This window comes from Mauremys mutica, chromosome 12 (assembly GCF_020497125.1).
Source record: "Mauremys mutica isolate MM-2020 ecotype Southern chromosome 12, ASM2049712v1, whole genome shotgun sequence".
Classification (NCBI taxonomy): Eukaryota; Metazoa; Chordata; order Testudines; family Geoemydidae; genus Mauremys; species Mauremys mutica.
The window spans coordinates 44,909,256-44,921,596 of record NC_059083.1 but is presented as its reverse complement, the minus strand read 5'-3'; the positions used below and the strand labels follow the sequence as shown (position 1 = coordinate 44,921,596).

Below are 12,341 nucleotides of genomic sequence, written 5' to 3'. Positions count from 1 at the left end.
ACAGAGGGGTCCACAGTGATGCCCAGGTCTTTTTCCTGAGTATTTTAAAGCCAACAACCTGCATGCGCAGGTCTGATTATCCTTGTAACGTGCGTTACTTCACATTGATCAACGCTGAATTTCATCGGCCATCAGGTTATCCAAGCTTAGTGCCTCTGAAATAACTCAGACTTCTTTGGTAACCTAAATCATTGTGTGTTAGCTGCACATTTTGCCACTTTAGGGCTTATCCTTTGTTCCAAGTCACTGATAAATAGACCAGGGGCTCTCAAACTTCATTGTACCGCAACCCCCTTCTGACAACAAAAATGACCCCAGGACGGGAGCCCAAAGCCTGAGCCTGCCTGAGCTCTGCCCCCGGGTAGGGAGCCAGGGCCAAAGCTGAAGCTCAAGGGCTTCTGTCCCAGACAGGTCTGTAATCTGAGGCCCAGGGCTGAAGCTCTCAGGCTCCAGCTTCAGCCCCGGGTGGTGGGACTCGGGCGTTGGCCCCAGGCCCCAGCAAGTCTTGAGCCACAGTTTGAGAACTCTGAAATAGACTAAACAGTCCTAATACCTGACTGTGAGGCTCCCCACTGCTAACCTTTTTCCAGATGAAAATTGACCATTTATTCCTGCTCTTTGTGTTCTCTCATTTAGTTGGTTTCTGATCCAGGACAATACTTTACCCCTCACCCCATGATGACTTAGAACTAAGGTATGCGACTTCAGCTACGCGAATAGCGTAGCTGAAGTTGAACTACCTTAGTTCGAGTTACTTACCCGTCCAGATGCCGCGGGATCGAACTCCGCGGCTCCCCCGTCGACTCCGCCACTGCCGTTCACAGTGGTGGAGTTCTGGAGTCGATGGGAGCTCGTTCGGAGTTTGAACTATCGTGTCTAGATTAGACGCGATAGTTCGAACTCCAAGAAGTCAAACTCTCTGCGTCGACCCGGCCGGTAAGTATGGACCTACCCTTAGGACATGTCTGCACTACAGAGCTTCTAACGCCACAGCTGAACCGATGCAGCCGAGCCACTGTAAGATGTCTAGTGGAGCCACTCTGCGCCGATGAGAGAGAGTGCTCCCTTCGGCATAATGATTCACCTGCAGGCGGTGGTAGTCTCCTGCCCATATAGCTTTCTCCCACCGACATAGCGCTGTGCACTCTAACACTTATGTCAGTGTACCTTATGTTGCTCAGGGAGTGGAATGTTCACACCTCTGAGTGACATAAGTTTTGGAGCCATCAGTGGTAGTGTAGACAGCCTTAGTTTCCTTAATAACCTTTTGTGAGGAACTTCTTCAAAGACTTTGAAAGTCCACATCAGTTATGCCATTGGGTTCTTCTTTGTGCCATACTGGACTGACAAACTCACTGACATTTCATAGATTAGTGAGACACAAGCCTAGTCTGTTCTAGGAATTTATTTTGGTGTAGCTACATTTTCCCGGAGTGTGAATCCACAGCCCAGAGATGTAGTTTATATACAAAGCTAACCCCTGGTGTAGACAGTGCTAGGTCGACGGAAGAATCAACCTACCTACTGACTTTGGGGGAGGTGGGTTACCTATGACGATGGAAAATCCCTCCCCTCAGCATAGGTAGTGTCTATACTGAAGTCCTCCAGCAGCAGTGGTGCAGCTGCACTGCTGTAGGGGTTTAAGTGTAGACATACCCTCAGTTTACCTTTCCAGCTGTGCTAGTTGGACTTTTCCCCATCATTCTCATATAGCTGGTTTAAAATTCTGGTTTAGTTCTTGTTTCAACCAGTTTACCAGACACTGAGGTAAGACTCACTGGGCTGTAACTCTCAGAATTATCCGGCCAAATATTTAAAGCTGGAGACAACATTCCCAACCCTCTGAATCTCCAGGAGTGCAGCTGATTTTAATGAGAGATGCGTATTATTGTTAGCAGCTCAGCCATATTGTCTGTCATTTGAGAGCTCTTGGGTTTTGCCACCTGGCAGGGATCTATGCTGCTCAGGGTGGCTGCTGGCTCTTTAACTTATCACTTGTTCCAGTATCTTCTCTTCACACCTCGATCCCAGATATTCATTTCCTGAACAGAGCAGCTCCAGGGCAGGTCTCTCCCCAACATTCTCTGTGGTGAAAACTGATGCAAAGAAACCAGTCAGTCTCTCAGCATTGTCCTTACCCTCCTCAATTGCTCCCTTTCCCCCAGCTGATCCAGGCGACCCATTGATTCTCTCACAGGCTTCCTGATACTGATGGACTGAAATATTTCCCTGGTATTTGTTTTATCTCTCTGGACGTTCACTCTCCTAATTCCATTTTAGTCTCCTAATTCCTATCATGCACTTCACCGGATGTACTGTATGCTCCTTTCTGCAGGCTTCGCAGGGTTAATATTTTCCACTTGCTGAGGGATCCCTGTTTGGTTCTAACACCCCTTGCGCCTGGCCGGGATAGGGGATGGGGGATAATAGGCGCCTATATAAGACAAAGCCTCAAATATCAGGACTGTCCCTATAAAATGGGGACATCTGGTCACTTTATGTGGTATTGACTCATTTCTCTTTGTTTTATTTTTAGACAAACTCCAGGCTGAGCTCAGTAAGTTCCATTCCCCCCAGTATCACCCTGTGACATTGTCTCCTGCTCAGTGTGTCTGTGTTCAGGGGCGTTCTCACCCCTCTGTCTGTGTTTGGTTGCAGGGTGGAGACGCGCCCAGCTTTACGCAGGTACTGTACATACCACTGATGTTTTATCCATGGTGAGACCCACCTCCCCCTGGGAGCTCTCTGCTCCTTTACCTGCACAGAGCATTTTCCTATGACATTCAATAGGCTGGACACTGCAATGTCATTGGGGTGGATGGAAAGGGGCAGACAAAACCCAGGTTTATTGCAGAGCAGGGACCTGCCCCCTTGGGAAAGGGCTGGTTAGGGATGAAACGCTGCCCCCTGGTGTCACCTTTGCAGGGCGCTACCTGGGCTTTGCAGGATGGACATTCTTATCTGGCAATCATTTGCACTGAACTGCTCAGCTCTCTCTTCCCAGCAGCAGGGTTTCTATGCTCAGACCTGGCTTTAGCCCACAATTTCCTTCTAGCGTAACAGGCCCAGACAGGAGCTGTTCAGTGTCCCCTGGATCTGGCGGGAGGAAGGCCCTGTCCCCACTGCCAGGGCAGACAGGTTTTTATAACCACCTTGTGATGCTCCCCTGACCCAGTTGCAACAAATTGTGCCGACACGGCAACTTTTCAGCCTCACAGTCATGGCTGAGGGGTGTGTGTGTGTTTGTACCTAGCCTGCTGCCTGACTGTGTGTGTGCCCTGGTGCAGGCTGGGAGAGTCTGTGCAGCTCCAGCAGGGATCAGAGAGCCCAGGGGCCATGCACACACACTGCAGCACCACTGGCCCAGGGGTCCATGCACTCCGGGGTATCCTACCGCACAGAGCTGGGAGGGAGGGGGGCACCCAGGGCAGTTACACAAACACCACTGGGGGTCCTGTTAGGGTCACCACCTCTGCGGTACAACAAAACAGGAAATCTGCCTGCTTCATGTACACCACTTGTCCCCTCACCCGGGCACTGTCTCCCCATCCGAATCCCGGGAGAGGGCACCAGCCCCCAGAGGCTCCTGCTCTTGGATTGCCCCAAATACCAACCTCACCAAGCAGGACATGGCACCAGATCTACCCCGCTGCCCCCGGCGGTGACCCCCACAGCTGGTACCTGCATGGTGGTGACTGGGCCCTGCTGGCCCTGAGCTCCTGATCTCACTCACTGCTCCAAGATGCCCCATCTCTGCCGCTCCCAGGCACTCTGCACCCAGAGGTCCCTTTGCATAGGCACCAACACCCCACAGCTCCCCGGCTACAGCCACTGACACACCTGGGACTTGTCATGTCCTGGGCAGACTCACAGATTTCCCAGGAGAGTGACATAGACAAAGGGATAATCCTGGGAAAACCTGGACTGGTCGGGTTGACAACTTTCTAATCTCCCAAAACTGAACACCCCTGTCCCACCCCTGCCCTGAGGTCCTGCCCCTGCCCTTCCTCTTCTCTGAGGCCCACTCCATCCCCCCTCCCTCTGTCGCTTGCTCTCCTCCACCCTCAGTCACTTTCACTGGGCTGGGGCAGGGGTTTGGGGTGTGGGAGGGGGGTTAGGTCTCCAGCTGGGGGTGCGGGCTCTGGGGTGGGGCCAGGGATGAAGGGTTTGGGGTGAAGGAGGGGGCTCCGGGCTGGGGCAGGGGTGTTGGTGGGAATGAGTAGTGTGGGCTCCAGGAGGGAGCTTGGGTGCGGGAGGGGATTCAGGGCTGGGACAGGGGGTTGGGGGTGTGGGAGGGGGTGCGTGAGGGGGTTCAGGGTCCTGGCAGCACTTACCACGGTGTTGTAGTGACCAGGCAAGGTACTAACAAACTTCACCAGGACTTTAGTTTTAAAGTGGAAACCTCTTTACCAAACTGCTGCTGCACCCTCGGTAGCTCTCACTCAGCCTCCTCAACTCCTCCCCCCACCTCCTGTTTCCTGCCCTTTCAGACTCCCCACAGCCAGTGCTCCCAGTTCTAATAATTGCAAACATCTAAACACGACATTCCCTCCTCTCTTAAGAAACTCTCCCAATTAAAATAAACACTGGTGTTCTAAACACAGGAACAAATATGAAACAAGACACTATACTGTTGGCAGAAATATTACACTGAAAACACTGTAGATACTACATAACGTAGTCTCTAGTGCAGAAAGATGGTCGTCTGGGTCTGACAGGCCGTCTCTCAAGCCCCGGTTCCAGTGCAATGTCTTGTTGTGTTGGTTCTACGGTGAAGTCATCCAATGCAGACTGGGTGTTGGCATAATCTCCTCTTGGTGCATAGGCAGGTGCAAGATAAGCATTCCATACCTATCCATCAGAAAGTCGATAGGTGTAAGGTCCCTTCTTCTCTATGATTTTAAGAGAAGCTGTGAATTTATGGTCCCCTTTGCGTAAAATTCCAGGTTTTTGTATTCTAATGAAGGAACCACACTCTAACTTTGGTTCCTTAACATCCCACCACTTGTCTGTGAAAGTCTTATATTTTCCTTGGTTCCGTTCAACTGTTTTTTCTCACATCATCCTTGGTAGGGGCCTCAGGTCGTGCCTTTAACAATCCAGCAATGTTCAGTTTAGTATTCATCTGTTTCCCATGTAGTAACTCTGCGGGTGATCTTTGCGTTGTGGCATGTCATGTAGCCCGGAATGCTTGCAAGAAATCGCTAGTGAAGGGTATCCACAATCGCCCTTCCAGTTCAGCCGTTCGCAAACTCTCTTTAAAACGTCTGTTAAACCGTTCGTTTTCCCCATTGGCGTGAGGGTAATATAGGGGTGACCTTCTATGTAAAATGTTCCTTTCTGCTAGAAAACTTTCAAACTCCAAGTAAGTAAATTGGCGGCCGCTTCCAGGAGCTGCACAGACTTAGGGCAGGCAGGGAGCCTGCCTTAGCCCCGGGCCCCTGATGCGCCACTGACCAGACTTTTAATGTCCCAGTTGGTGGTGCCAACCAGAGCCGCCAGGGCCCTTGAGAGGTCACCTAGTCCAGCCCCCCACGCTAGGTCAGGGACTAGACCATCCTTTTCGACCAGGCGTTCCAATCAAAAAATGAACGCCTGGCAACCCTATGGACAGGTGCCAGCCCTAGGTCCTGTCCATATGGCCCAGTAACACCCTGCTGAGCCGGGTACAGGCAGCCACATGCCAGCCCAGGCCCCTGGCAGGGACGCTGAGCTGCCAGCTGCCATGGTCACTAACAGTGTTAGCTCTGTCACGTGCCACTCACCAGGCTTAGAGCCCCCTGGGCCCTGGGCCCAGCCCCAGAACTGCTGTAACCTAGAACCAGAGCAATGCAGGGCTGGAAGGGCCCTCGAGAGGTCACCTAGTCCAGCCCCCCACGCTAGGTCAGGGACTAGACCATCCCAGGCAGGGATTTGTCCAACCTGTTCTTACAAACCTCCAGTGACGGGGATCCCACAACCTCCCCTGGAGCCTGGTCCAGAGCTTCACGGCCCTGAGAATTAGAAACTGTTTCCTCATCTCCAGCCTCAGTCTCCCTTGCTGCAGATTGTGCCCATTGCTCCTTGGACAGGCCCTCGCCCTGCCCGCTGGGGCACTGGCTGTGTCACCAAACCTGAGCATCGCTGTTATCGCACTGAATGGCTGGCAGCGCTGGGCTGGCTCAGGGGGGCAGTGAGGGCAGCTGGGCAGGGCCGGCTCCAGGCACCAGCGTAGCAAGCTGGTGCTTGGAGCGGCGCATGGAAGGGAGCGGCACGTCCGGCAATTCGGCAGTGAGTCCCTCACTCCCTCTTGGTGGGAAGGACCTGCCGCCGAATTGCCGCGGAAGAAGCGATGGTGGTAGAGTCACAGCGGAAGTGCCATAGATCACGATCGCGGCTTTTTTTTTTTTTTTTTGGCTTCTTGTGGCAGCAAAAACCCTGGAGCCGGCCCTGCAGCTGGGGCCTTTCACTCCCCAGTCACCGATCTCAGCCCAGGCTCAGAGTCCAGTTCCCAGCAGACAGGAGCTCACATTGTAACTCACTTTAACGGCAGCCTCACTGGCCACCTCTGCAGGGAGGCCAAGGCCTGAATGGGCCCCGGGGCGATTCCTCCCCAGGGAGAGGCTCTGGCAGATGTCAGGGCTGAGCCATGTTGGCAGAACAGTGGGGGGCTCACACGGCTGCTGTGATGTCCTAGTACCCTCAATACACAGAGCTCCAGCAGCCGGGGTGTAAACCCCACTCGTACCCCAGCACCGAACTCACTGACACTTCCCCAAGGCTCCTCTCCTCCCGGGACTGGGGGGTGAGTAAGGGGCACTGGAAGAGGGGGGCCATGGCCCCATCACTTTTACCAATGGGAGGGCTGTTCCCTCCCACTTTTTACCAGCTGTAAGGGTGAGCGAGGATGGGGGAGGGGGCCGAGAGGAGAGACCAGGGGGTCAGGGTGTTGGGGAAGAGGGGGTGTGAAGGCAGGGACTCAGGAAGGAGGGGCAGTGTGAGAGCGAGGGTTCAGGGGTGCGGGGACAGGAGCTCAGGGAGAAGGGCTGGCACGCGTGGGTGACCCCTCTATTTTTAGGGAGCTTCCATCACTCCTGGGGAGAGCACCATCCCGGATCCTGATCCACGGGCACATCTGTGTATTTGCCGGGTGTACAGAGCTCTCTGTGTGGAGACACTTTCACGCTCACCCAGGAACCTGTGCTGGGAGGCCCCACTGCCCAGGAGGCCAAGGGCTCTCACTCCCCTGCCCTGGGGGTGAAGAGAGGGGCCCTGGGGCTGCTGTTCCCCATCCCAGGAAGGGGGTGAAGGGGATGTGGACACAGACAATGTCCCCTCTTGCTCTGTGAGGGTCAGAGCTGGCTCCACCCTGGGCTTCAGAGCCTGAACTCCAGCCTGAGCCTGAAAATCTATGTGGCTATTTTTAATTCCAAAGAGGGAGCCCCGCAAGACTGAATCTGTCCACCCTGTTCCAAGACTCGCTGCTGCAGGCTGTGTAGAAGGACCCAAAGGGTATGGCTACACTTGCAAATTTGCAGCGCTGCAGCAGGGTGTGAAAAAACACCCTCTGCAGCGCTGCAAATTGCGGCGCTACAAAGCGCCAGTGTAGTCAAAGCCCCAGCGCTGGGAGCGCGGATCCCAGTGCTGTCCGTTATTCCCCACAGGGAGCTGGAGTACGGACAGCGCTGGGAGCTCTCCCAGCGCTGGGGCTTTGACTACACTTAGCGCTTCAAAGCGCTGCCGCGGGAGCTTTGAAGCGCTAATGTAGCCATAGCCGTGTCTCCAGAGTCTGGGTGTGAAAGTTCCCAGCGTGTCTGACCCAGGGCTGGTTAATGAGAGCGAGGGGGGTGGCTGGCACAGTCGTTAGATGGAGACACCTGAGCTCTGTGACTCTGAGACGGTCTCTGTGACTGTTATCTGCCCTGGGAGATGCCCAGGTGCAGCTGCAGAGGGTCTGTGCCGCTAGCAGCGTCCATGGGACAAATGGCTCTGGGCAGAGAGTTCAGGCTGGAGCCGAGTCTCCATTTTCAGCCTGTTTTGTGGGGGTGAGATCAGGGGCCCAGGGGGCATTTGTCTGCAAAGGGCAAATTAACCAGCAGCTCTGGAGTGTTTCATAGCTGATGTCCTGAGCCTGGCCTGCCTGTAACTGCGTTTCTGGGATGTTGACAGTCTCTCATTGCAGGTCACTGGGATTGGGGCTCCTAAGTTGCTCAGACAGGTTTGCAGTGGAGCTGGGTGAAATGTTTTGGACAAATAGTTTATTTGCTGCAAAATTATATTTTGGGTCAAGAGAAACTATTCGTGAATCCATGTCGGGTTTGCTGACTAGCTTCAATTAAGAGAAAAAAGTGCCACCGCTTCCTTTGTAGCCTTTAGCCCAGTGGCTGGGCCCTCAGCTGGGAGCCCCAGGTTCAATCCCCCGATGTGATGCCATGAGAGCTGGAACCGCTGGGCTCCAGGTGTCTGATGACGTCCCCCTGTATCTGAACACTGCCATGGGCACTGGGCCAGAGCGTGGGAGAGAGAATGACTCTGCAGCCCAGTGGGTCGGGCCCCCACCTGGGAGCCCAGAGTCCAGCTCCCCTGCTCCAGTGACCCTGTAATTATTGATCCATAACCCCAGTGTGGGGAGGGTTACGGCCCCTGGCACAGCAGTGTCTCAGGCCATGTCTGCCAGGGTTTCCTTGCACTGATGTAGCTGCACCGGTGCAAACCCCTAGTGCAGACGCGCTGTGCAGGTGTGAACTGGGACTGGTCCCCGGTGCAGCTTCTCCCAGATGGAGGGGGCAGTAAGTGGGGAAATGCCCCTCCCCTCCCCACTGCCCTGGCCTCATTAGCAACAGCCCATTAGTGCGCATTTATACCCCCGCCCCGAATCTTCCACTGTACTGCCCCCAAAGTGAGCCCAATCCAGGCAACTGCCCCCGTGGGAGTGGGGCTCGGCCTGGTAAGGGGAGGGGACTGTGAGGTTTTCGTGGCTGGAAGGTGGGGCCCATGGGGCCTGCCAGCATGGATAGTCCCTGCTGCTCCCCCTGGGGCAGGGCTGCACCCCCAGCGTGTGTGGGGACAGCACCGGCCTGCTCTGAGTGAGAAACCAACCACACATGGCCCGAAAGTGACAGAGATTCCCTGGGGCCTGCCTCTCCCTCCTCCCTCTCTGGCTTCTGCCCCTCCCTTACCCTTCCCCCACCCCTGTGAGGGACCCTGGACCCTGCATCTATTCTGACCCCTCACCAACATCCCTCCCGCTCTTCTCACTCCCTTTCTGCTTCCCTGGGCCCCTGCCCCTCTACTCCCACTTTGCCTCCCTGGCAGATGTCCCTGCCCTCCACCCATCTCTGCCCCACTGGAACAGCCCATCCCTTCTCCCCCTGCCCTCCTGGCATCTGCCCCTCTCCCCCAAACATCCTCTGCACCCTGGAGCCCTCCCATCACTTCACACCCCTGCTATGTCCTGGCATCCACCTCTCCCCTTTCCCTCCTCTGTGCCATGTCTCCCACCCCTCCCCTCACCCTCCTCTGCTGTCCTGACTTTCGCCCTTCTTACCCCCCTCAGCCCTCCTGACACCTGCCCCTCTCCCCACCCTCTCTGACCCCTGGCACCCGCCCCTTCCCTCATCCCCCTGTGCCCACCCCTCCTCTAGCCCCACACTGACCCCTGGCACCTGCCTCTCCCCAATCCCCTCTCCTAACACCTCCCTCTGCCCACCTGCCCTGCCTCTCACCCCTCTCTGCCCCCTGGTGCTTCTCCCTCCGCTCCTCTGCCCTCCCTGTGCCTGCCCTTCTGCTCAACCCCCTCAGCCCCTGGCACCTGCCCTTCCCCTCCCCACCCTTCTGCTGCCTGCCCCTTCCTTCCCTCCTCCTGCCCCCCAAGACCTGACCCTCCCCTTGTCCCCTTCCTTCCTGGTGCCCAGCCCCTCCCCACCCTCTGCCCCACTGACCCTGCTCTCCTCTCGCCCCTCTGCCACCATCGCCCATGCCACCTTCTCCTTATTTCTCACCCCTGCCCCTCCCCTCCCCCTCTGGCTCCGTGGCACCTGCACCCCTCACCACCCCTCCAGTCCCCTGGTGCCAGCTCCTCCTCTGCCCCAAGTCCCAGCTCTACCCTGGCCCCATCTGCCTCCCTGGTGCCTGCTGTTTCCTTTACTCCCTCTGCCTGCTTGGTGGAAGTCCCTTCCCTCACCACCCTGGTCTCAGCCCTTCCCCTCACCTCAGCCCTGCCTCACCCTCCCCTCACCCTCTCCTAGCCCCTGCCCCCCTGGTGCCCACATCTCCCTGCACACACCTCTGGCCCCCTAGGTCCTGCCCTTCTCCACACCTCTCTCTGCCCCCCTTCTGCTCACCTGCTCCCTCACCCCCCATTTTGCCCCTTTGGCACCAATGCCTGTTCATTCACTCCCACCCTCATGGTTCCACCTCCCCCACTCCTCATCTCACCCCCCTGGCAGGTCACCCGTCCCTTGATTTCCCCTGCCTCACTGGAGCTCCCCCATTTCCTCACACCCCTCTGCCCCCTGGTGCCTGTCCCTTCCCTTGCTCCCTGTGCCCCCTGTGGTCCGTCCTCTTTTTCTGCCCTGGTGCCCACCCCTCCCCCCACCCCTGCAGCCCCCAGGAATCTGTCCTTCCCTTCCGACCCCTGTCCTCCTGGTGCCCCTCCCTTACCTTATCACCCCATTGCCCTTGTGCCTGCCCCACCCCTATGTTCCTCCCTCCACCCTCTCTGCTCCTGTCACCTCCCCCTCCCCTTTCCTCTCCCAGAATCAGCCTCTCCCCTCCCCTCCCCCGCCTCCCCTAACACCTTCTCCCCCCCCCCCTGCCCTTTCCCCCTCATTGTCTCCTCACAGGCAGAGGGGCCCTGACTCCCCTCAGGCAACAACCCCTCCCCCCCCGCCCCAGTGATTAACTGGACGCAGGTTAGTTTCCCTTTGATCCCAGTGACCAGCCCCTGCCCCCGGCCCTGACTCTGTGACTCTCTCCCCAGTGGACGTGACTCTGGATCCAGACACGGCTCATCCTAGACTCGTCCTGTCTGAGGATCGGAAACGTGTGAGAGACGGAGACAAACGCCAGGATCTGCCCAACAACCCTGAGAGATTTGATCCTTGTGTCTGTGTCCTGGGCGCTGAGGGGTTCGCGGGCGGGAGGCGTTACTGGGAGGTGGAGGTGGGAGACAAGACAGGCTGGTACCTGGGGGTTTGTAGGGAATCTGTGAGCAGGAAGGGGCAGGTCACACTCACACCTGGGAATGGATACTGGGCCGTGTGGCTGTGGTATGGGGAATACAAGGCCCTCACCTCCCCCCCCGACCCCCCTCCCCGTGAGCGTCAGGCCCAGCCGGGTGGGGATTTTCCTGGACTATGAGGTGGGCGAGGTCTCATTTTACAATGTGACTGACAGGTCCCATCTCTTCACTTTCTCTGACACCTTCTCCGGGACGCTCCACCCTTATTTCTGTCCTGGTTACAGTGCTTGGGGTACAAACGCGGCTCCCCTGATAATCTGCCCAGTCCCAGCTCAGGCCGGAGGGAATCTCGGTCCCTGACAGTGACCCCGCGGCACAGACTGGCCCCTCCCAGCCCTGCTGCTCTTCCCGCTCCTGTGGTGGGGGCCAGTTACTGCAGCAACTGGACTTTCTGTGCTGACCGGACGCTGCCAGTTTCCCTTTTCAACAGCAGGTTCCAGTCGAAAACCGGACACCTGGGAACCTCCAGCCCCCACCTTTCCCCGTCCCCTGCCCCAGGGGTAGCAGATGGGGGTGGATGGGGTCATTCACTCCTGTCAGAATTTTCTACAGTGAGATCTCAATGTAAGATATGAAAGAAAAAAGATTTAGAAAATATTGTAACAAGGTGTAAATACAAGAATATTTCAATTTACATTTAAACAGTACTTCAAAAACAAGCATATAAACATTTTTAGAAATGGAATTATTTACATTACATTTATTTTTTGATTCTTCCCTCAAATCTATAGTTAAGTTTAATGTCTCTAAATAACGTCATTTGTATTTCAACTCGGGAATACAAGAAATGCAAAATATTTATCTTAAAATAAAGTATTAAATTCTCAGACTGGGTTGTTCAGTTACAATGTACATGTGTTATAAACATCACAACTACACACATGTGCAGCTGCTCTCTCTCTCTTCCCCCCTCCCCCCATTGTCTTGACTGGTTCTCTCTGGCAGGCAGGGCACATACACCCACCTCCTGCACTACACCTTTGAAAATTAATAGGTTAAAAAAATGATAGAATTAATTAAGCAATATATTTAACTTAACTCACACATGATTATATAATAATCTTTGAACTTCTGTCAGCATTAATTCATGGGACTTAACTTTCTAGCTACATATAATTGT

The 12,341-nt window shown here is 55.4% G+C and overlaps 1 pseudogene; it reads left to right on the top strand.

Moving 5' to 3' along the window:
• Positions 1-11,526, top strand: part of LOC123345975 — a 54,678-nt pseudogene extending 43,152 nt beyond the window's left edge.
• The last annotated feature ends 815 nt before the right edge of the window (positions 11,527-12,341 follow it).